Here is a 23,064-nt window from a genome sequence, read left to right on the forward strand (position 1 = left end):
AACATGCTTGAAAGATTGATTTAATAATGCATGTACGTATTTTTGTGAGGTACAGTCATATCTTAATTCTCTCTCTCTCTCTCTCTCTCTCTCTCTCTCTCTCTCTCTCTCTCTCTCTCTCTCTCTCTCTCTCTCTCTCTCTCTCTGTGTGTGTGTTTGTGTGTGTTTACAATAACCGTGTATCTCAAGTACAGCGAACGCACTTTTCAGAAAATGACGACAGAAAAGCGAGTCGTAGTGTAATTAAATTTTCGAAATAACTCCATATTTTTGGAGGCGAGTTTTTAGAATATTGATGTTGGCATAAAGACGTGACATCAGGAGAGAAGAATTTTGCTGCAGCGAATCATTATTGTTGAACCGACTGCTGCATTCTATTTATTTATTTACTTATTTATTTATTTGCTGTGGAGACAACCTTTCGTTAATTGTTCAATATCATGGTGTTGTTTTTGTTGCTCTTGTTGTTGTTATTGATTTTTGTCTTAGTTACTACTACTACTACTACTACTACCACTACTACTACTGTTGCTGCTACTTGTATTTTTTTTCCTTGAAAACCTTACTGACGGTTGAGATCATGAAAATGTATTATTATTTATTATTATTATGATTATTATTATTATTATTAGTAGTAGTAGTAGTAAAAATAGTGCAAACAATAACGTCACTGACAGTTATCACAAATATCTGCATCATTATTATTTTATAACATAAGCTATCAATAGTTTATTCCGTTGAAGCTATCTTAAACACACACACACACACACACACACACACACACACACACACACACACACACACACACACACACACACACACACACACCGCCCCTTCAGCCGTCACTTGCATCTCCCTCCCCTTGTTTACTGTTTAACTCACACCCCCACGGCAAACACGCGTATGAAAAAGCACATATGTAGGACCCTTGTTTTATGGACGCCTTTCTCTTACGTTCTGCATGCCCGTGTGTCTGTCTGTCTGTGTGTGTGTCTGTGTGTGTGTGTGTGTGTGTGTGTGTGTGTAGGCTTGTGTTTTTTGTATCGTATATTCGTATTTCTGTGTTTAGGTCTCTCTCTCTCTCTCTCTCTCTCTCTCTCTCTCTCTCTCTCTCTCTCTCTCTCTCTCTCTCTCTCTCTCTCTCTCTCTCTCTCTCTCTCTCTCTCTCTCTCTCTCTCTCTCTCCGCGCCCCGGGCCTCCTTTGGGGTATAATCAGCAATACACACAATGGGACGCAGCGTGACGCGGTAACTGGCCTCGTTGGTGACGCTAATAGGGCGTCCTCGTCACCTCCGCCCCAATTGACTCCACAGGAAAGAAAAGGAAAGAAAAAAGAAAAAAAAAAGCCAAGTGGTTCTCTTATGGTCACACGTAATTTGGACTTTTTTTTATATCCCTCGTTTTCTTCCGTTTCTCTTCTTATTTTCTCCTTTTTTCTTTGTTGTACCGTTTTGTGTTTCTAGCTTTTTTTTTTGCTTCGTGTTTGCAGTTGTTATTTATCCTTGTATTGTTTCAAATCATTCATGTTTTTATTTATTTTTTATTTCCTTTTATGTGTCTGGTGTATATCAAATGAACCTTTTTTCCTTTTTGTAGGGGGAAATCTTTATTGGTGTTTATGTGCACGCATCCATCTAGGTGTGGGCGCTCATAAATATTTATCCACGTGTCTGCACCTACACACGCACACGTATGAAGAAAAATCGAGCGTTGCATCCGACGTCAAGCGTGGGTATAATTAAATCGGCAGTGCGGGGCAGAAACCCCCTTGTTACGTCATTAGCTGTGACACGCAAACCACGGCGTTCATTTCTCCGTGTAAACAGCCGAGCACCATCCATCAGGGACGCCAGGGTTATTACACCAGGGTTGTTACGCCCTAAAACAACTCCGCAACTAATGGCTGCTGGCGGGGACGAGCATGCTGAGAACCACCACCACTACCACCACCACCACCACACACCACCACCACCTCAGTTGCTGGCACCACCACCGCCACCACCGCTACTCTCGCCACCATCTTTCCCACAGCCGCCGTCTCCTCCCCCGGGGCGCTCCTCCACAAACAATTTCCCTCTTAATTTCTGACACGAAGCTTCCGAGACAGCAGCAGCAGCAACAACAGCAGCAGCAGCAGCACTCCTCGTATCGGGCAGCTTTTCAGCCCTTGCGTGGGGAAGGAAAATAGCACTTCCTTTCAAAACAGTTTCGTCTGAATTATTTGTATCCGGAGGGAAGGTAATCGCTTGATACAAAAACGAAGCAAAAAAGAAAGGAATTGTCGTGGTAAGAACGCCGCCGGGGAGGAACATATGAAAGCCAATTTTTCCGGCGGGTGGCCTCCTTCCTACGCAGCGTCAGGCGGCGAGGGATTATTATCGCTACAACGCAAGGAGCAGCGGAGGAGGCCGACTAAAAGAATGACTGGAAAGTGCTAGTGACTGAAAGAGAGAGAGAGAGAGAGAGAGAGAGAGAGAGAGAGAGAGAGAGAGAGAGAGAGAGAGAGAGAGAGAGAGAGAGAGAGAGAGAGAGAGAGAGAGAGAGAGAGAGAGAGAGAGAGAGAGAGAGAGAGAGAGAGTACGGCATTTGGACAAAAGGAGGGAGAATAGGATAATGGTGATAGGACAAGGAGGGGAAAAGGCGAAACTTGATTGCAGCGTTGTGGCAGAACGAGAAAGGGATCAGGATTGTAGGATTAGAGAGAGAGAGAGAGAGAGAGAGAGAGAGAGAGAGAGAGAGAGAGAGAGAGAGAGAGAGAGAGAGAGAGAGAGAGAGAGAGAGAGAGAGAGAGAGAGAGTTAGTGCATGATAGCTTTGGGAGAAACAGGGAACAAGACGTCAGTTCGGGAAGGGGAGACAAAGCGAGTCGTAAAGGGAACAGAAAAGACGCGCGCCAGAGTGACAGAAGCACGACTCACGTCCACACACTTCCCCCAGCCTCCTGAGGTCCAAGGCGTCCCAAGGCTATCAGCGCGCCGTCACCGTCTCCTCCCGGATATAAATGGTAGCTGAGTCTCCATTCGGCTTTATTTTCACTGGTGGTGGATGGTGGACCCCCGCAGGTTATGACAGTAATTTTTCATCCGCCGTGAGATTGCGCTGGCCGCCTGTGTGTGTGTGTGTGTGTGTGTGTGTGTGTGTGTGTGTCCCTTCCTCCCCCGGTGTCCCCCGCCTCCTCACTTCCTCGCTGGCCTGCTCAAGATGCCGCCGGTCCTGAGTGGAAAAGGTTCTTGGCTTTGATGCTTCAATTTCACGCACTTGCACGTTTATGAACATTATAAACATACTTGGACGTTAAGGACTTCAACTCTATTATGAGTGTTATCAGACTGCTTCTTGTGTGTGTGTGTGTGTGTGTGTGTTTAGTATCGTTGTTGGTGTTTTTTATTGGAAAATCTGTGCGGTTTAAACTCTTAAACCATGGTGCATGAAAGGGTACTAAAAAAAATAAACAAACTTAGAGAAAAAAAAACATAATCAAAATGAGAATATTGAGATACAGCAAAATAAGTACGTTTGTATACTGTACATATTAATTTTGAAAAGGCTTTGTTATTTCGTTTAGTCTCATTGTTCCATTGGTTTAAGGCGAGGTGGAGGGAGGGAAAGCTATTTGGTGACACACACACACACACACACACACACACACACACACACACACACACACACACACACACACACTGTAATAATTGGAAGAAGTGTACAATACTTTCTTTATTCTTTGTCTGTGTAATATAGCTTCTTCTTTACTCCTTAGGGCTTATTACATCTCCATCCAGATCCGCCATCCTATCCCTCATATTACTGCCCACCTGAGCCTCTCCCTAACAGTACATACCAGTAGACACCAGTAATTGTAGATACCAGTCTTTGTCTCCCAGTCTAGCACTATTCTTCCTCTTTCACCTTTCACCACACACTGTTCCCCCCTCCCCCAGCACTGTATGTCAATTATCACCTCCTCCCCGCCCACCTCCCCACCTTGCAGCCTCCGCCAAACGCTAGCTATATCCTCCCTTCATATCTATTCTTTTCCCATGTCACCCCCGTCAAATATCAATCCCTTTCCCGGTGGTCCCATTTTTTTATATACCCTGCCAGTCTCCGCCCACCACAACCCTTGCTTTCGTCCATCTCTCCTCCACCGCCAGCAGCCGTCCTCTGTTCTGCCTTCTCCCCCTTCCCAATCTGCTGCCTCGTCCCAAAACCTGGTCTTCCCTTCCGGCGATATGCAGTGCTCTACTTCCTCTTCGGAGAGACACACACACACACACACACACACACACACACACACACACACACACACACACACACACACACACACACACACACACACACACACACACACACACACACACACGCGCTTACACTTTAAAGTATTTTCTTGATTCTGACAAATTGGTGAACTGCAATTATTGTAAATTTTGCTCTTAGGAAACATGAAATCAAATATGTTGTAGATTAGATCGTGGTGGATGAGTTCCAATATTTTGCTGCCTTGTTGGAAGTGCAGAAGCCAGCAGGATGCTAAGTACGAGAGAGAGAGAGAGAGAGAGAGAGAGAGAGAGAGAGAGAGAGAGAGAGAGAGAGAGAGAGAGAGAGAGAGAGGGGTTTATATATTGTCATACCCTTTAACTTCTTAAATTCAACAAAATGGTTCGTTGCAGGTTCTAAGTATAATTTCAAAACGCCGTTGAATAATCGAGTAGGTCGAATCTTTTAGTGTTTACACGTGTATAATTTTCCAAAGTTAATTTATTTAATTACTCAGATCAAATAACAACCATCTCACCGTCATTACCTGACCAGTTGCAGCGTTAATTAACCTAAATGCAGTAAAATTGAAGAAAAATAAAATGCAATATTCAACAACACAAAACTACCGAATGACTGTGTGTGCGCGAAAAAAAGGGTGAATAAAAGCAATTTTGTCATGTTCTTCATACTCAAATATTTAAGCCACAAATTCCTTTCTTTTTCACAGGCGAAAATATTGGGCCCACAGAACATTCCCGCTGTGCCTCGCGCGTGTAATCGGCAGAGGTCGATGTATTCTGCCGTCACAGGGGTAATTGTGGAGGCCGGAATGAAACAGAAATGATAAAACGACGAGGACAAAACCTGCCCACCGCATCGCTCCCGCTTTCAAGTCTCCAGTCCGACATATTTTTTTTCTTTTCGGTTTAATCAGAATAGCGAACGATTGACCACATTTTAATCGCCGAGTACTGGGCCGCTTAATGGAACTTACCCTTCTGTTCTATCCGGCCACCGATTCCTCGTTTATCTTCTTTTTAATCTGGATTGATACTACTGATACTTCCCAACATTTATATACGTGTATTTATGCTTGTATTTCTCTGGCTATCAGTTCTTCTATTTGTGCCGGCGTATATCGATTCGTCAATCATTCTGTCTGTGCAACGGTTCGTCTGTCTACATATACGTCTGCCTTTGCCTGTCTGTTCATCCATCTCTCTCTCTCTCCGCCGGATGATCAAAAACTGATATTTGAGGCAACAATCACGACCACCAAACAGAAAGAAATGCCTCGTTTTGGTTCGTGATTAGCTGCTGCGATTGGCTGTTTGAAATTCGTGAGTCTAGATATGAAAATGATAAGGGTGGAAAAAATATTGGTTGAAATGTAAAGGGTAGTGTATTTTTTTTGTGTGTGTGTGTGTATGATATATTTTATTCATAGGTGAGGAATTCAGGAGTTGAGATGAAACCAAAAAGTCACACTAAGGTAAAAATTTTTGTGAAAGATGCAATTACATATTCCAATAATCAATAAATCCATCCATCCATCCATCCATCAATACATACATACATACATACATATAGACACTTATACATACACTGCTAATCATGTATACATCACTAGAAACATTGAGCAGTAATAATTCTTACCAGTCATGTCATTGGGTTTCTTTTTGCGTCAGTCAGCACCGGGAGACTGACCATGTGCTGACTGGACCTCGCCTCCCAGGTTCCCGTGTGACCCCATTGTTGTGGCGCCCCTACAGTACAGTGGATAAAACTTTTCATAAGGGAATAATTGGCAGCACAATACAATACCCTTTAGCTTTATTATTCGTGGGAAAGTTTGCCTACCACCCCGCTCCCTCCCCCAAAAAAAAGGTATAGTTTTGTTCGTGTTTTGTGAGAGGAAAGGGCTCATTATGAAATCAGTTATGTGAAGTTTGTTTGTTTGTAGTGATGTTAGTGAGCGTCCCTTTAACTGGCCATGTTTTTTTTTTTTCCCCAGCTTGATAAAGAATAGTGAAGGGGAAAATACCCTTCTACGCTTAATTTAGTCCCTGCTGTGTACTCGTTCACGTGATGCTCCTTCATTACGCGGCGTGAGTACCCTCGTAATTCTCCCGAAAATCAGGCGTCCACATCCTAAAATATACGGCGAAAAAAAAGAAAAAAAGAAAAACGTCAAAAATAAGAGAGCCGGTTCAGTTATTGGCGCGGTGTTTACATTAAGGGGATTGGATCGCACATTACTGCCCGCCACGCCGACCAACAACCTGTGAATTCCATGCTGCTGGCCGGCTTAATTTCGCGTATCGGGGCGAGGCATTGCCGGCGACCTACCCCGCGTGCCGCCCAACCGTGTCCCTTCACAGCCCCGCCCCGTGTCCCCTCTGAACCTCGTCTCTGTGGCCTCGTGTCCCCCTCCGAACCTCTCCCCTGTGGCCCCTTGTCCCCTCTGAACCTCGCGCCTGTGTCCCCTTGTCCCTCCCCTGGGTCCTATTAAGTCCCACGCATGTCCCACTGTAAAATTTTCCCTCCCCTGTGTCTTTTTGAAGCCAGTCCCGTGTCCACCCCTCAACCCCACTTCAGTACCTTCCCATACCTTCCATGTCCCATCTGAACCCTTTCCCGTGTCTCCTCTGGGCCCAAACTTAACTTTCCTCATATGCGTTGCCCTCTGTACCTCGTGTCCATTCGATCCCCTTTGGCGAGGCTCCGTGCTGTGTCCTCTTTGAGCCTCTGTCCGCAGTCCCAGTTCCCTCTAAGTCCCGAATGTGTCTCCGCAGCAGCATTCCCTTTGATTCCATATGTCCCGCGTGATCCACCCTTGCATCCCGTCCCGCGCCTCCTCGTTACCAGGCCCCATTCCCTTTCCTACGTCTCTTCTCTGATCCCTCACTCCGCTTTGTCCTTTCCAAACACCCTTCTCGTTTCCCCTCCGAGTTCCATTTCTCCCTCGTTTTCCCCCTGAGCGGTCACGTACGTTGTGAAGTGTCTGACAAATCATTGTTATCATTATTATCATTATCAACGCGTGCATGCTCTCAACACTCAGGGTATGGAAGCGCGTATCCTGCCCGGGAAAAGCGACGTTCGAAGGGCGTGATGGATCGCTGAGTGCAAAATGAAACAAAAGTAAGATCATTAATTTGGTTTTGTTACGTGGAAACTAGAAGCTGTGAGGCGGAAGATATTTTGCTCGCTAAATTAATATGTGGGGAGGCTGTTGTTTTCTGACCTGGAGGCGGAGAGCGATGGGCGGGTCTGTGAATTAATGATGTCATTAATATTAATTACTGTAATGGAACTGGCTCCATTTAGCTAATATTGTAATTATGAAATATTTGAGCCGTCATTTTGCCACCTAAGCCCTCACATGTCTAGATTTGTGTGAAGGTTATCTCCCTCTCTCTCTCTCTCTCTCTCTCTCTCTCTCTCTCTCTCTCTCTCTCTCTCTCTCTCTCTCTCTCTCTCTCTCTCTCTCTCTCTCTCTCTCTCTCTCTCTCTTTCCGTGTATGTGTGTGTGTTTGCGTGTGCGCGCGTAAGTAGCAAGAAGCTGAGAGCAGGGCAGTGCTACCAGTGGGCGGCATCACGCAAATTGTTGACGATCACGTGTGGCTCATAAATTGAATCGAACGGCATCGGGTGTCAATTAAACCAATATTTAGGAGTGATTGACGTTACCATCCTGCACACACACCCACACCCACCCACTCAACCACCCACCCACTTACCTGTACCTTCCACACCAGCACCCACCTACCTTCCCCCATGAACCGGAAAAAAATGAAAAAAAAAAGACTTCAGTTTCGAAATTTAAGTTAGTAACCGCACTTACCATCCTCAAATCCTCACAGAGGCGCACACTTTCGGTTTGACATGGAAGTATATGCGTGTAGTAAATATATATAGTTAATTAGCGCGGCTGGCTGGCAGGTGAGTAGGTACTGCTTCTATTTTGGTTTCGATTCGTCGTGACGGAGTAAGGTAAGGGGGAGGATGTGGTGTGAAGGGAATGGTCAGGAAGGTGAAGGTAGGGGGAAGGTAGGGAGAGAATATAGATAAGGGGAAAGGGTAAGGGGGAGGAAGGGGAGGTTGAGGTAGGGAGGGAGGGGCTATACCTAGGTACACCATATATACAGGTCATCATTTAGAAATTTTGCTTCTTGTTTCTGCTTTTTCTATCCTTCTATCTTTTCTTGGGTGTAGCTAATTTTTTTTGGCACCTTAGATAGCACCTTTAGATAATTTTTACCTCAATTTTTTCTTTTTGATGATAGGACTGCTTTTGTTAATGAATGCATGTCCGTATCACCTGTAGCTTTTGTCTTCGTGGTGGTGGTGGTGGTGGTGGTGGTCGTCAGGCGGTGAGTTAGTGCACTGCGTGTTGATGAGCAGCTTGTTATGTTCATCTGTGTGTCGTTTGCTGGTGATGGTTATGGTGTGTGTGTGTGTGTGTGTGTGTGTGTGTGTGTGTGTGTGTGTGTGATGGCTGATGTATACATAGCTACATTATTATTCTTATTTATTTATTTATTTTTTTTTTGTGAATGTATTTTGATTGTGTATACTTCTTGTTTAATTGGAATTTTCACTTTCTGTTTCTGTATATCCTTTTTCTTCCTAATGCTCTCTCTCTCTCTCTCTCTCTCTCTCTCTCTCTCTCTCTCTCTCTCTCTCTCTCTCTCTCTCTCTCTCTCTCTCTCTCTCTCTCGTTACCAAATTAGTCCCAACACAGCTTCGATAATCTCTCGCGGGGCGTTATATCCTCGGGCGGGAGGAGTGAGAGGTGTCAGTGTAATGGCGATTTCAAATATTAATTCAGTAAGCTATTAAAAAGACTGGTCCTGAACATCCTGCCTTCTCTCTCTCTCTCTCTCTCTCTCTCTCTCTCTCTCTCTCTCTCTCTCATCACAGCACTGCGGCAAAGCTAACATTAATGGGTCTCGTGGTAACTTAAGTCCTACGTGGAAGATTAACGCCCTGTACATTCTCGCGACGCTTGTCTCTGTAAATAACAACGTACTCCTTTGTTGCGTAAGAAATGGTCATATATGTGCGGGCTGTCGTAAGGGCGTTTTCTTTGTTATTTCGTCAGTGGGAAGGAAAAAAGTCTCCATAACTTTAACTTCGCTTCAATAATTTCAGTGCACTTCGGTTGGTTTTGTAATGAAAGTACCGAGAGCGCTTCACGGAGTCTCGGTGACTGATCGAAGATTGGAGGTGAATTACTGTCTCACTAGGAGTGTCGCCTCACTTGAAACACTGAACACCAAACGAACGTGATGGAGTGGCGAGGAGTGAGTTGCCGTGCGTCCTGAGCCAGCAGCAGCCACTCGGAAGCGCTTACATATATATGCTGGGCTGCGGTGTCTCCCTCCCTGTGGCGGGATAACTACATGCACTGGTTGAGGTGCGGGGAATACTGGGAATAGTGACTCATAAGTGACTGTGTTACGTGACTCATGCGATAACACTGGAGCAATGCTGACGTAGTTGTGCCACAGTGACTAACTCACCTGACGTGCAGTGATAATGGCAAAACCTTTCCCTGAACTGGCTAAGCCCTGGGTTCGTCTTGCCAACGAACGCCGCCTCGCCCTGCACATTTCATCACAGCCAAATTAGCAGTTACAACCTCCGGCGGCTGATTAACACGGGATTTGCCAGGAAATTAATGTTAATCTCGTATGCATCAGTTTGGTAGTTCCCTTCTCCACCCCTTCCCCCTGACGCACCCATCCCTCATCCCCCGCCCTCCCGCCTCCCCCAACCAGTACATGCCATACCTGTTCCTCCCATCCCCACCTGTCCTCATTACTCCAACTCGACCAGTCTCTCTCTCTCTCTCTCTCTCTCTCTCTCTCTCTCTCTCTCTCTCTCTCTCTCTCTCTCTCTCTCTCTCTCTCTCTCTCTCTCTCTCTCTCACACGCACACACACACACATAGCCTCCCCATGTTTGCAGTGTGCACTTACTCACCCCTCTTGCTTCCCTTCTCCCCCCTCCCCCACAACCCCCTGCTAAACACCCCCTGCCATCCACGCATTTTCCCAGGCACATAATCGAGCATTACTGTTATGTATCATTTAGCATTCATTATCTTGTTTATGGTGTCAGTGTATTTTTGTAATGTCTCTCCGCATGAAGGTAGCGCGTGTGATTGTGGGTTTCGTTAGGGTTGGTACCTTTACACGTATACATTGCTGTCTGTAATTAGAGGGTCGCACAGGTATTAAGGAAGGTATGGTGGGAAGAAGACCACACACACACACACACACACACACACACACACACACACACACACACACACACACACACACACACACACACACACACACACACACACACACACACACACACACACACACACACGAGGGAGAGAGAGTACGGCAGCATTTATAAATCACCACTCATAAAAGTAGATCCTTCCTGAAACTCATAGGAAAAAAAGTATTGTAGTTCCCCACTGAAAGAAAACGTGAATAATCCGATCTACTCAGCTTCCCTCTAACCTTTCCGACACAGACAAACTCCTGCTCATCAGCGGCGCCGCGTAATTCACTCAAGCCACATTATTACGGGGCATTACATGACGCATTGCTCGGCGTTGGCTCGGAAATGAACGTTTGTAGTAATTAATATCTCGGTTTGTGTCGTGTCTCGTAAAATGCAGCGTCCAGAGTGGCTATGGATATGGTGGTGGTGATGGTGGTGGCTGTGTTGTTGTTGTTGTTATAGTATACAAGTTCATATTCCTTTTTATTTTATTTATGATTATTTTTATCGTTATTATTAATATATTATTGTTAAACGCTTCTTGTCCGTCTTTTGTTTGGCGCGCCTTTGTTGTGCCCGCGTCCCCCATTCTCCTTCGGTCAGTCTAGCGGTAGTCGACTTAGCGCTCACTCAGAGCTTTCCGTGCCTGGTGAGTCCTGGGCAGCGGCTGTGTGGCGGCCGGTGAGCTGGTGCGTGCGTGCATATGTGTTGTTCGACGAATGCCTGGGGCCTGTGGGGGATGAGGGGAAGAACTGTCTTCGTAGTTTTGTTCCATTATATATATATATGTATATATATATATATATATATATATATATATATATATATATATATATATATATATATATATATATATATATATATATATATATATATATATATATATATATATATATATATATATATATATATATATATATATATATATATATACATATATATATATATATACATATATATATACCCACGGCATCGTATGTGGGAGCAATCTGCCTGCCCTCCATACATCCATTCCGTCACATTATCGTACGAGGGAGCTGCATACCTGGATTTCTAGCCTACCTTTCAGATTACGGTGTTCTTAGTAATTGCTTACTCAGTTGTTTAGATACCTCAACACATATTGACTCTGCATAGTCAACTTGTGTCGGCTACCACATGCAGCTAAAAACATTCCAATCCCTACATCTCACCTCTGTTCGTCGCACAGTAATAAATATTCATAGATATAACAGTTCCTAAGTGTGTGTGTGTGTGTGACTTGATTTGATGACTTTTCTCTGGCGCTCAGCGAGAAATGTCCAGCTATATGCAAGCTAATATCGTAAACGCTGAGATCTGCGTCTCTCTCTCTCTCTCTCTCTCTCTCTCTCTCTCTCTCTCTCTCTCTCTCTCTCTCTCTCTCAGCAGTAATTATGAGAATTATAACTATTGGCTCTATACACCAAGTATTAATCCGTGAACATATGTGGAACAGAGTTAAGTGAAGTGACATTTATATCAGTTGTAGTGTTAACAATGTTCTACCTGATAGTTTATCTTCCCACAAATAGAAATAGATATGTCTTTTGAGGTACATTTCTTCTGCATGGTGGGTGTGCAGTGAGTCAGCTGCCAGAGAGGGCCACTGCTTACTGTATTGTCAGTTCCTGGTGGCTGCGTCCTCTTGTAAAGATTGCAGTAACAGGTGAAAACTAAGCTGGCGTTGGGTCATCTCTGATCCACAAGCATCTATCTTGGGAAGTTTATGAATAATTTATTTAGTAGTAATAGTGTGGATAATTTAGCTTTACACTTATTAATAATCGTAAAAAATTGTAGCTTTACACTTATTAATAATCGTAAAAAATTGTAGTGTTAAAAGATGTCAAGTGGCAGTTTTATATGTAAAAGATGATTTGTTATTATTATTATTACTATTATTATTATTATTATTATTATCATTATTATTATTATTATTATGAAGACCATTGTTCCCATGCTGCATTACACGTATATGGAAAGAGGAGTGGGTAAAGGCAGTTAATTATGTTTCTATATATACTTACGTTCCGGAATGGCTTCTCAGTATATCACTAATATTGTTTATAGAGCTTATTATGTGGCGGGATGTTGTACAGGAAATCGGTGCGGGGCTGAAGGCTTATTGATCTGCATGCTCCATTCCCCTCGTGGCGTCTTAATCTTTCACTCTTGTCTCTTGAAATCGTAAGGAACGCTGTGTGCTTCTTGCCAGAGAGAGAGAGAGAGAGAGAGAGAGAGAGAGAGAGAGAGAGAGAGAGAGAGAGAGAGCGCTGTGTAATTCTAAGTTTTAGAGACGGTAAAATCAGACAGTAGATTAAATTATTTTGTATTAGATTAAATTTGGTCGATCACAGTTTGATAAAGTAAGTGACACGCTCAGTAAGATTGGCGGAGAAGAACTGGTCGTTGTAAACCTTATTGTTTGTGTTAATGGTGGAGGGGAGGAGAGGGAGAGAGACCCAAAGTATATATATATATAAAAAAGAGGCGAAAAACGCTGGAATTGCGTTGGAATTGCAAATGTACGAATAGTGCCAAGAAACTCAGGTGCCGATGCCATAAAATTTAATTAGTTCCGTGCAAGAATGTAGCTCGAGGGAAAACGTAACTAAATAAACAAATGCATAAGACAGGCCTCCTTAACCATGCTTGGCCCTCCCCTCCAAATATAGAAATTAAAGAAAGAATAGAAGTTGTGAAAGTAGCAATGACCTTTATTATTATTATGGGAGTAAAATAAAAACGTGGAAATATTGAATTAAGAAAATAAAATAAAAAAAAAGTTAGGATTAGAGTTGTCTGTTCATCCATCCATCCATCCATCCATCCATCCACACATTGATTTGTAAACCAATCCATATATTCCTCAAATAGTTCTTGCATCCCTCCCATGTGCCTCCCTCTCTCTGCCTCTCCCGCGCCTCCCCCGCCCGGTGATGGTGGCTGGAGATCAATCGCTGGAGCCGTTCCGAGTGACTGGGGCGACGGGCGAGCGACTGGCTGGGACTCAAAGGGACAAATCACTGTGCTCATTGTGGCCGCTGGTGTTCTTAGCCAGCACGATGGTCCACGGCGTGCTGCCCTCCTCGCCTCGCCTCTCCTGCTGCTGCTGCTGCTGCTGATGATGATGATGATGCTCTATACTGTTTCTGAGTTGGATTTTTTTATTTGCTAATTTTCCATTTTTTTTTTTTGTTTGTGCGTATGGATAACAAGTAGCAGCATAATTTACTTTTATTTATTTATTTATTTTATGTAGGACAAGGGCAATAAAAAGAAAGAAAAAAAAAATAAAGGCCTACTGATGTGCCAGTCCCAAATGAGATGTCAAAGTAATAATCCAAAATTGGAGGCCGAGTGTCTTGAAATTTATGAAATGCTTTGTGGCTTTCGCATTCATCCTTAGTTAAAAGTTCCACTCTTGTAATTTGCTCAATAGTAGTAGTAGTAGTAGTAGCAGTGTCGTCCAACAGTCTCCCTTGTTCCGTGTTGCATTTGCGATGTTACATTTACATTTACACGTATAATCTGTTCAGTAATATAGAATAACTTCTGCCATAAGTGTCCGCCGTGTTTGTGCTCGTGTGTTCGCTGGGGAGTGGCACCGCCCTTCCCTAAGAGCTTGCAGTATGCACAGTATGAAGGGGGATGCTTGTGGTCTCCCATGTACCCTTCCGTGGATACAAGGCCTCACACTGTTGTCTGCTAACTCATGTAACAGTGTCTCTCAGTGCTCGTGGTCACCGCTGTAACGAAATAAAGAAACAAAAAAGGCAATAAATAAAAAAGAATAAAAAAAGAAAACTAAAACATCAATAGCTACATGTCACTCAAATTGATAACCTGAACAGAAGCAGCAAATCGCTTATTTATTTATTTATTTATTTTTATTTTTTTTATTAATTTGAACTTGTATTGTCGTCGGAAGTGAGCGAGCGAAAATGTACTTCATTATTTTTGCTTCCTTTGATAAAAAAAAAAAAAAAAAAAAAAAAAAATCAAAGCATCGAAAAATTCACCGGAAAAAAAAGAAAAAGGAAAGAAAAGCAGCGATGAAAATGTCGATAATGCAGCAAAGTAACCGCCGGTACTAGAGAGAGAGAGAGAGAGAGAGAGAGAGAGAGAGAGAGAGAGAGAGAGAGAGAGAGAGAGAGAGAGAGAAAGGGGGGTAGGGAGAAGCTAACGGACAAGCAGTGAGGGAAGGGTAGGAATAAGAAAATGAAAAATGACAAGAGCATAAAAGGAAGAAAATACGATGAGAAAAGAGGAGACTGACGGATACAAGATTATTGAGAAGGGGAATGACGGCCGGGCTTTTCTCCTCTTCCTCCTCTATATTCCTTTCACCATTATTGCATTTATTACTCGTTTTCAGAGCCACACAGCATACATATTCTGTACTGTTTTCCCCGTGTGTGTGTGTGTGTGTGTGTGTGTGTTCTTGTCCCTCAGTACCCTTGCAACGTTTGTTTGGGCGCAAAAGTTTTGGTTGTGCCTTAAATTCGTGCAGCCACTAGCCAGTTGCTGCAACAGATGGTGATAGTCGGCATTTACCTCTTTCTGCTGACTGTGTGTGTGTGTGTGTGTGTGTGTTTTCTTTTGTTTCGTTCTTGCTTTTTTTTTAGGTTTAAAGTGGAATGGTTTTGTAAAATTTCATTTAGGTTTATTTTATTATTATTGCTTTTTACTTTCCCGGCATAATTGAATAGAACTGGAAATATGAAGCATAAATCAAGAATCATGAATCATATATGTATTCAAATTATTGCACATTATTTTTTTTTGCTAGAATTTCTTTACCGTGTACTAATGAAGGTTTACAATCCCTGATATTGAAAATAATGCAATAGCAAAGGTTAGTTCTTATTCAAGTAAACGTTAACTGCGTGCAATTTATTGCATTTTCGTGTTTTTAACTTTTCTTAAGTATTTTTACGTTGGAGCAATTTTACTTTTTAAACTTTGTTACATAAAGTGGAAAATGTAGTTACTTGTGTAAAGTCTTCTATCTTATCACTTGAACACTGAAGTTATATTTTGGTTGCATGGAATTCTGTGACTTAACCATCACATCGCCTGTAGCAGCGTGGGGAGGAGGGAGGGGAGGGGCAGGATGAGGAGGGGAGGGGAGGTGGGGAAGGGCAGGGTGTGGGTGACGGCGGCTCCCTGCAACCCGTCGCGGCCAGGCAGTAAAAAATGAAGACTTCCTCCCACAATTACCTTGGAAAACTGGTGGTGAAGGATGTGTCTTTTTACCGCACCTCGCAGACCCCGCCGCCCCGTATGATCTCATTAGCATAATTATTCCGTGGGGCTCGGTAGTTAAATGTCGTGTCCTTTTGAGGAATAAAAATGCTTAACGTTGCCTTTGGTGACAACAAAGGTCGCGTGACGGAGAGGAAAGGCGAGGGTCGGCTGCTCCCCATTGTGTTACTTTCGCAGGCTGCCTCTTAATAACCCAACCCCTCCGCGAGGCGCGTCCGGGAAGGCCGGGGCGGTGAGGAGACGGTCGCCTTGTGGTGGGGCGCTCAGGAAATACCGTCTTGCAGGCTTCAGGGGCTTCATACTGGCGGCACTCCGTCAGGCGTCCAGCAGGAGTGGGTGGGACTTGAGTGAGGTTACAGTGGTAGATGTTAAGTGTGTGGTTGTTAGCTAGTTGTGTGAACGAGTGAATGAGCGAGACTTGTGTGAGGCATGAATACGTGTATGAGTGAACGAGCTAGGCTTCAGTCATACGTGTTAAGTTGAAGTGCGCGGCCTGGCGCCGGGAGATCACCTACCTCCAGCCTTCTGTTCACACCTTCTGTGAATAAACACCTGCACTGTTACCTGCGTTTCCTGTGCCCCTGCTGGTCAAGAGTCGAACATGGCGCAGTGAGTAGGATCAGGACAAGGCTGCAGTGGGTACGGCGCAGAATGGAGAAGCAGTTGGAGGCGCTGGCTGCCCTGCTAGCGCGACAGTCGGAGCAGAGTCAGGCTCGCGAGGAGCGTTTAACCCAGCTGCTGGAGAGAGTGGGGACACAAGCTCCCAGTCGCACCACGGCGAGCAATGAAGGCGAAACCACAGCCCGCAGCACGTCTACCCAGGGCGCGAGGTTCCCGACGTCCGCCACCATCATTCCTCACTTAACGGCGTCAGCATCTTTACGTGAGTTCGACACGTGGCGCCATAAGTTTGAAGGATACGTAACCCTCGCCAGGATAGACTGTCTCTCCCTGGCTGAGCAGAGGGCGGCACTCGCTGCTGTCCTAGACGACGAGTGGACCCGTACACTTCGCTACGGGATAAGCTTACCGAGAGACGCGGAGTTAAGAACCATCCTCGATGCAATGTGTGAGTACCTGCGAAGCCAGCGCAACATCATCATGGATAGAAGAGACTTCTACTCCCGCGTGCAAGAAACGCAAGAAGGTTTTGACGACTTTTTATGTGCTGTAAAGGAAATCGCCAATTTCTGTGACTTTTGCGACCAGTGCATAAACCATCAGCTGCGTGACAGAATTGTCGTTGGGACACGAGACGAAGTGGCTCTGAAACGCATGCTGGAAAACAAGAAACTCACCCTTGAAAACGCCATAGATATTTGCAGAGCATCAGAGAGCGCTAACCAGTGTAGTGCAGTACTAAGGGGCGGCTCTCACTCTTCGAGCCATGGTGTGAACGCTGTCTCGAACTACAGGAAGGGCAGTTTCGGGGGCTCAAGCCCCACGGGCTGTTATCGTTGTGGCAAAGATTGTCGCAGTGACAAAAGGGGATGCCAGGCAATAGATAAAGTGTGTCGTAACTGCGGGAAAAGAGGGCATTTTGCGAGTGTATGTCAGCAGACAGTGAGGAAACGACGAGGAGCTTCGAGGAGTTCCTCAACTGTCTCTCCTCATCGCGGTGCAGGCCCGAGGCGGGGAGCCAGTGCCAGTGTATACCAGCTCTTATCAGGCGTATACACAAAGACGGTGACGGCACGACCTGCGCCCCAGGTGCTCATTACCGCCACACATCCCGCTGGAAGAGACAAGATTACGTGGACTCCTGACTCTGGGGCCGAAACGACCGTTATTGGCCTCGACACGGCAACATTCCTTGGAATCCCGCCCTCCAGCTTGGCGCCCGCTGATGGTGATGGACTTTATGCTGCCGGTAATCACCCCCTCACCTGTGTAGGAACTTTCTCGTCGCACTTGCAACTGGGCGACAGGGAAGCTGAGACTGTTGTGAGCGTGGTGAAGGAGGTGAAGGGGGCGCTGCTTAGCTGGTACGATTCCATCGCTCTCGGAATCCTCCCCGAAGATTTTCCGGCTCAAATCCGACCGCTACGCAGGGAAGAACAGCACACCGGCAACAGCTCCATCAAGTACCCGACCGCCTCGCAGCCACCTCTATCTACGCCCACAGAAGTGATCAGCTGGCCTCATTCCTACGACCCAACGCCACAGCAGCGTGCGGGGCACGCTGCTGCTGTGATCAAGGCCTTTCCCAGCGTCTTCGAAGCAAAGGAAGGTTTACGTGCAATGGCTGGTGGATCCATGGCCATCGAGTTGACAGACGACGCTCGACCCTTCGCCGTAACAGCATCTCGTACAATCCCTTACAATTGGCGTGAAGAAATTAAGAGCCAGTTGGAAGAGCTGCTTAACAAGGGAATCATCGAGAGTGTGGACTACCCTACGGCATGGTGCCACCCCATCGTGCCTGTCCCAAAAAAGACATCTGGTGTAAGGCTGTGTGTTGACCTGACACGACTCAACCGTTACGTGAAGAGGCCCGTGTATCCAGTGCGCTCACCTCATGACGCCATCGCCTCGATCGGGACCGGAGCAGTTTGGTTCACCACTCTTGATGCCAAGATGGGGTATTTTCAAGTCCCCATTAGAGAAGAAGACCAGGATTTAACCTGCTTCATAACACCTTGGGGTCGGTACAAGTTTCGGCGAGCGGTTATGGGTCTCGTCTCGTCTGGAGACGAGTATAACCGTCGAGGAGACCAAGCTCTCGGCGACATACCTAACACCATCAAGATCGTGGACGACATCCTGGCCTATGACTCCACCTACAGTGCGCACTTAGCCCATGTCATTCAGATTGTGCGGCGGTGTGACCAGCACGGCATCACTCTCAACCCACAGAAGTTTACATTCGCGGAAAGAGTGGTAGATTACTGTGGTTACTCTGTTTCTGGACAAGGCTACACGACAGACTCAAAGAAAGTTAAGGCAATCTCTGACTTCCCACGACCACAGCACATCACCGACTTACGATCATTCATGGGTCTTACAAACCAGCTTGGAAGCTTTTCTCCTGCTGTGGCTGCAGCTGCACAACCCCTCAGAGATCTCTTACGCCCGAAGAACAGTTGGTGCTGGTCTCCTAACCATGAAGAGGCGTTTGAGAAGGTGAAACAGTGTCTCGTCAGCCCACCTGTCTTGGCATACTTCGACCCATCATTACCAACGATGCTACAGACTGACGCCTCAAGGATGCACGGATTTGGATTCGTTCTCCTGCAGAAGCACAGTGACCAGTGGAAGATGGTGCAATGCGGGTCAAGATTTGTTACAGACACAGAGAGCCGCTATGCAGTAATAGAGTTGGAAATGGCTGCAATCGTCTGGGCAGTCAGGAAATGTGGCACCTACCTGAAAGGACTCCCTCACTTCGATCTAGTGCTCGACCACCGCCCGCTGATACCTCTCCTCAATAGCAAGTTGTTGGGAGAAATAGAGAACCTGCGGCTGCAGCGCATGAGGGAGAAGCTTGCTCAGTATTCTTTCACAGCAAGCTGGCAAAAGGGATCGACACACTGTGTGCCCGACGCCCTCTCACGTGCTCCAGTACAGGACCCAGTGGAGGAAGAGGATGCTGCTACTTCTGGTGACCTCGACCCTCTCCACTCAGCGGTCATCTCAGCGTTATCTGCCACCAATGAGGACGGCGTCCGCTTAGCACCACTCCAGGATCAGACTGTGGAAATGGTACGTGCCGCAGCAGCAAGAGACGGGGAGTACTGCTTGCTCAAGAACGTCATCATCGAGGGCTTCCCTGATCATTGCCACGACCTCGATCACCGCTTGCGTACGTACTGGCCGGTGCGCAGTCTGCTGGCCGTAGACGACGACCTGGTGGTTTACGGGCCGAGGCTTCTTATTCCTCACAGCCTCCGCCGAGAAACACTAGAGCGACTCCATGACAGTCATCAGGGGATGGAGCGCACCAAGCGACGGGCCCGACAAACGGTGTACTGGCCTGGTATGGACAGAGACGTTGAGAACGTCGTTTCTGGATGCTCACTATGCCGTCCACTCCTACCAAGCCAAGCCAACGAACCTCTCTGGCAGGACACGGACACACCCAGCAGGGTGTTTGAGTCAGTTTCTGCAGACTACTTCCACGCAGCAGGCCGTACATACCTCGTGTATGTAGATCGCTTGTCTGGGTGGCCTCACGTGTCTGCATGCTCACGTCCAGCATCGGCTGATCAGCTCGTTCGTGTCCTTCGGGGTGTGTTCGCCGACACGGGCGTGCCTGTTCTCCTGAGGACTGACGGTGGACCGCAGTTCACTTCTTCATCGGTACGGCGCTTCCTGGCTCGATGGGGGGTGGAGCATCGTGTATCTTCACCTCATTATCCACGCTCCAATGGTCACGCCGAGGCAGCGGTCAAGTCCGTGAAGAAGCTGATCCTCACGACCACACAGCAGGGACACCTGGACGAGGATGCGTTCGCTCGCGGGTTGCTGGAACTGCGCAACACTCCGAGGGCGGAAGGGCGATCACCAGCACAAGTCCTCTTCGGTCATCCTATGAGGTCCTGTGTCCCGGCTCATCATCGCTCATACGCTCAGCAGTGGCAGCGCGCTGCTGATGAGTGCGACGCCAAGGCAGAGCGACTGAGGAAGAAAGCGAAACTTCGCCACGACGCGTCCGCCCGTACTCTTCCTCTCCTGCACCTCGGTGGCCACGTCGACGTTCAAGATCACACGACAGGCCTCTGGGATCGCCTGGGTGTCATCGTGGCTGTTGGGCGAAGGAGAGACTACCTCATCAAGATGGGCAGCGGTCGCGTGATGTGGCGTAATAGAAGACACCTACGCCCACACAGACCTCTTGCTCCCCTTCCTGTCGAGCAGCACACCGCTCATGGCGGTGCAGCGCTTCAGCATCAGGGTCACGAGGAACACCACCATCCCGGCAGCCCGGAGCATCAGGGTAACGGGGTACACCGTGGCCGAGAGCAACCAGAGCGTCGAAGCAGCCGACAGCGTAGGGAGCCGAGACGACTGCAGGTGCGGTGGCACCGTAGCACCTACGATTAGTCGTACGTGTTCATTGTACGCTGTGTTTGTTTTGTGTATATGTACCGTGTTTTCTGTACTTCAATCATTGTAACTTTGTTTCATGTGTTACGGTAGCCATAACAAAGATAAGGAATCTTCCTTATGTCTCGGGGGAGGTGTGTGGTTGTTAGCTAGTTGTGTGAACGAGTGAATGAGCGAGACTTGTGTGAGGCATGAATACGTGTATGAGTGAACGAGCTAGGCTTCAGTCATACGTGTTAAGTTGAAGTGCGCGGCCTGGCGCCGGGAGATCACCTACCTCCAGCCTTCTGTTCACACCTTCTGTGAATAAACACCTGCACTGTTACCTGCGTTTCCTGTGCCCCTGCTGGTCAAGAGTCGAACATAAGTAGTAGAAAAAAAAAAAAACTGCCATAGAAAAAAAGGAGACGATATCAAGAAAATGAGAAGATGAGAAATACAGTATGAGAAATACAGTATAAAAATCAGAATAATACAGCAAGAGGAGGGCAACATATACTGCTACAAAGGTAACAAAATATAAGAAGTGAAAGAAGGCGCTGCGCAAGGATGAGACCAGGAAGCCAAAATAAAGGAAGAGAAGGATGGGAAAGGGAAGTGCCAAGGGAAGGGCGTGCGGATGCAAATAAATAAAAGTGAGGTGGTGTGCCAGGGTTCTCAGAAAGGCTTTCTCTTGCCATATTACGTAGCCCTCCCTTCACAACCCAATTGGCCCTTCGTAATTGGTGATGGAAAATGTATAAGTGTCAGTATCTTCCGCATGGAAATGCCATTTGCCAATATTGTATTTGTGATCGGTGAAGTTAAAGAAAATATAGTTGTGTTCTACTTTTCTCTTTGCTGGAGAACCGCTTTTTCTTTTCTTTTGCGTGACAGACATCGTGACACAACGCTGCCATTATGTGTTGAGGTAAGTATAGGAGTGTTGCGGCGAGCACTTAGGAGGACAGGCAACACTGCACAAAACTTTTGTGTCAGTAATGCACCCGCCAAAGATCACCAATGATCGATGTGTGTGTGTGTGTGTCTCTGTCTGTCTGTCTGTCTGTCTGTCTGTCTGTTAACGCACAGACTAGTTGTCGGGCTTCGTGACTGACAGATTGACAATTTCTAGCGATTAAAATAACAAAGACTCAGTAATTGATAATTATTGATGCCTGCTAAAAGATACTGTGTGAGAAGATTTCCTGAAGGTCTTAAAAAGAAAGAGTAAGAAGACATACAGTACGAAAAATTCAACTAACTGTATAGTTTAAAAAGGGATTTATGTTTTTGTTAGGCCTTAAAATGCAGCCTTGTCATGAACCAGAGTGTGGAGTAAATATTGATAAACCTTTTTTTTTATCATAAGAATAAAATAATCGTCATGAAAATGTTCAACGAAATTCAAGTAAACACGAGAGAAAATTAAGATAAAATCATGCCTAGTGCACTGTGAACATCTTCCAGTAATAAATTCCAATGTATGATACTGTCCAGTCCTGTGTGACGTGCTGAGAGAGAGAGAGAGAGAGAGAGAGAGAGATTGCAGAGTTCCCTTCACGTTTCTTTCTCTTATTTTTATTTTTGAACTCGTACATATATTTCAGCATATGGAATAGTTTTGTTACTACTACTACTACTACTACTACCACCACCACCACGGTTCCACTTTAAGGAGTACACGCAATATAACAAGGACTAGAATTACAATTTCAGGTAAACAATTAGTAAGTGAAATTCGTAAAATCAATAATTCATTGTCCTCAACAGAAAATTTCCCTTCCTCCCCAAGTGACCCTCTGCTTCGTTGTGTTCCTTTCTCTCTCTCGGTGCCATTTCTTCTGTTGGTCCGGAGGGGGAGGGAGGAGGAGCAGCCTTCACATAGTAATTGTAAATTCATGGATTTTTGCTTTAGAGCCCCAAGGGGTAGCAGGGGAAACAGGGGCGTGGAAGGGGCGTTGTTATTGTCGCTTCTACTTCCACTACCATTGCTCTTTCTTTGGCTGTTGCTGCTGCTGGTGGTGGTGCTGCCTCTGCTGTTACCGTTGCTATTGTTTATGCGTCCAATACTGCTTCTGGTGATGGCGGTGGTGCTGCTGTTTCAGTGTTGTTCGTCCTTATATCGCGGGAGACACGTGACGCTTCCAGACTGCGCCGCGGCAAGGCAGGAAAGAGGCGGTATCTGTTGTGGTGCTTTTTGTTGA

General features: G+C 46.1%; 1 long non-coding RNA gene across 1 annotated transcript; it reads left to right on the forward strand.

Moving 5' to 3' along the window:
- Positions 1-15,310: 15,310 nt before the first annotated feature.
- LOC135114046 (uncharacterized) lies at positions 15,311-21,717 on the forward strand. Its single transcript, XR_010275183.1, has 2 exons — positions 15,311-16,208; positions 21,250-21,717. It is a non-coding gene; the product is annotated as an uncharacterized LOC135114046 (long non-coding RNA).
- Positions 21,718-23,064: the final 1,347 nt, after the last annotated feature.

Source organism: Scylla paramamosain, chromosome 27 (assembly GCF_035594125.1).
Source record: "Scylla paramamosain isolate STU-SP2022 chromosome 27, ASM3559412v1, whole genome shotgun sequence".
Taxonomy (NCBI): Eukaryota; Metazoa; Arthropoda; class Malacostraca; order Decapoda; family Portunidae; genus Scylla; species Scylla paramamosain.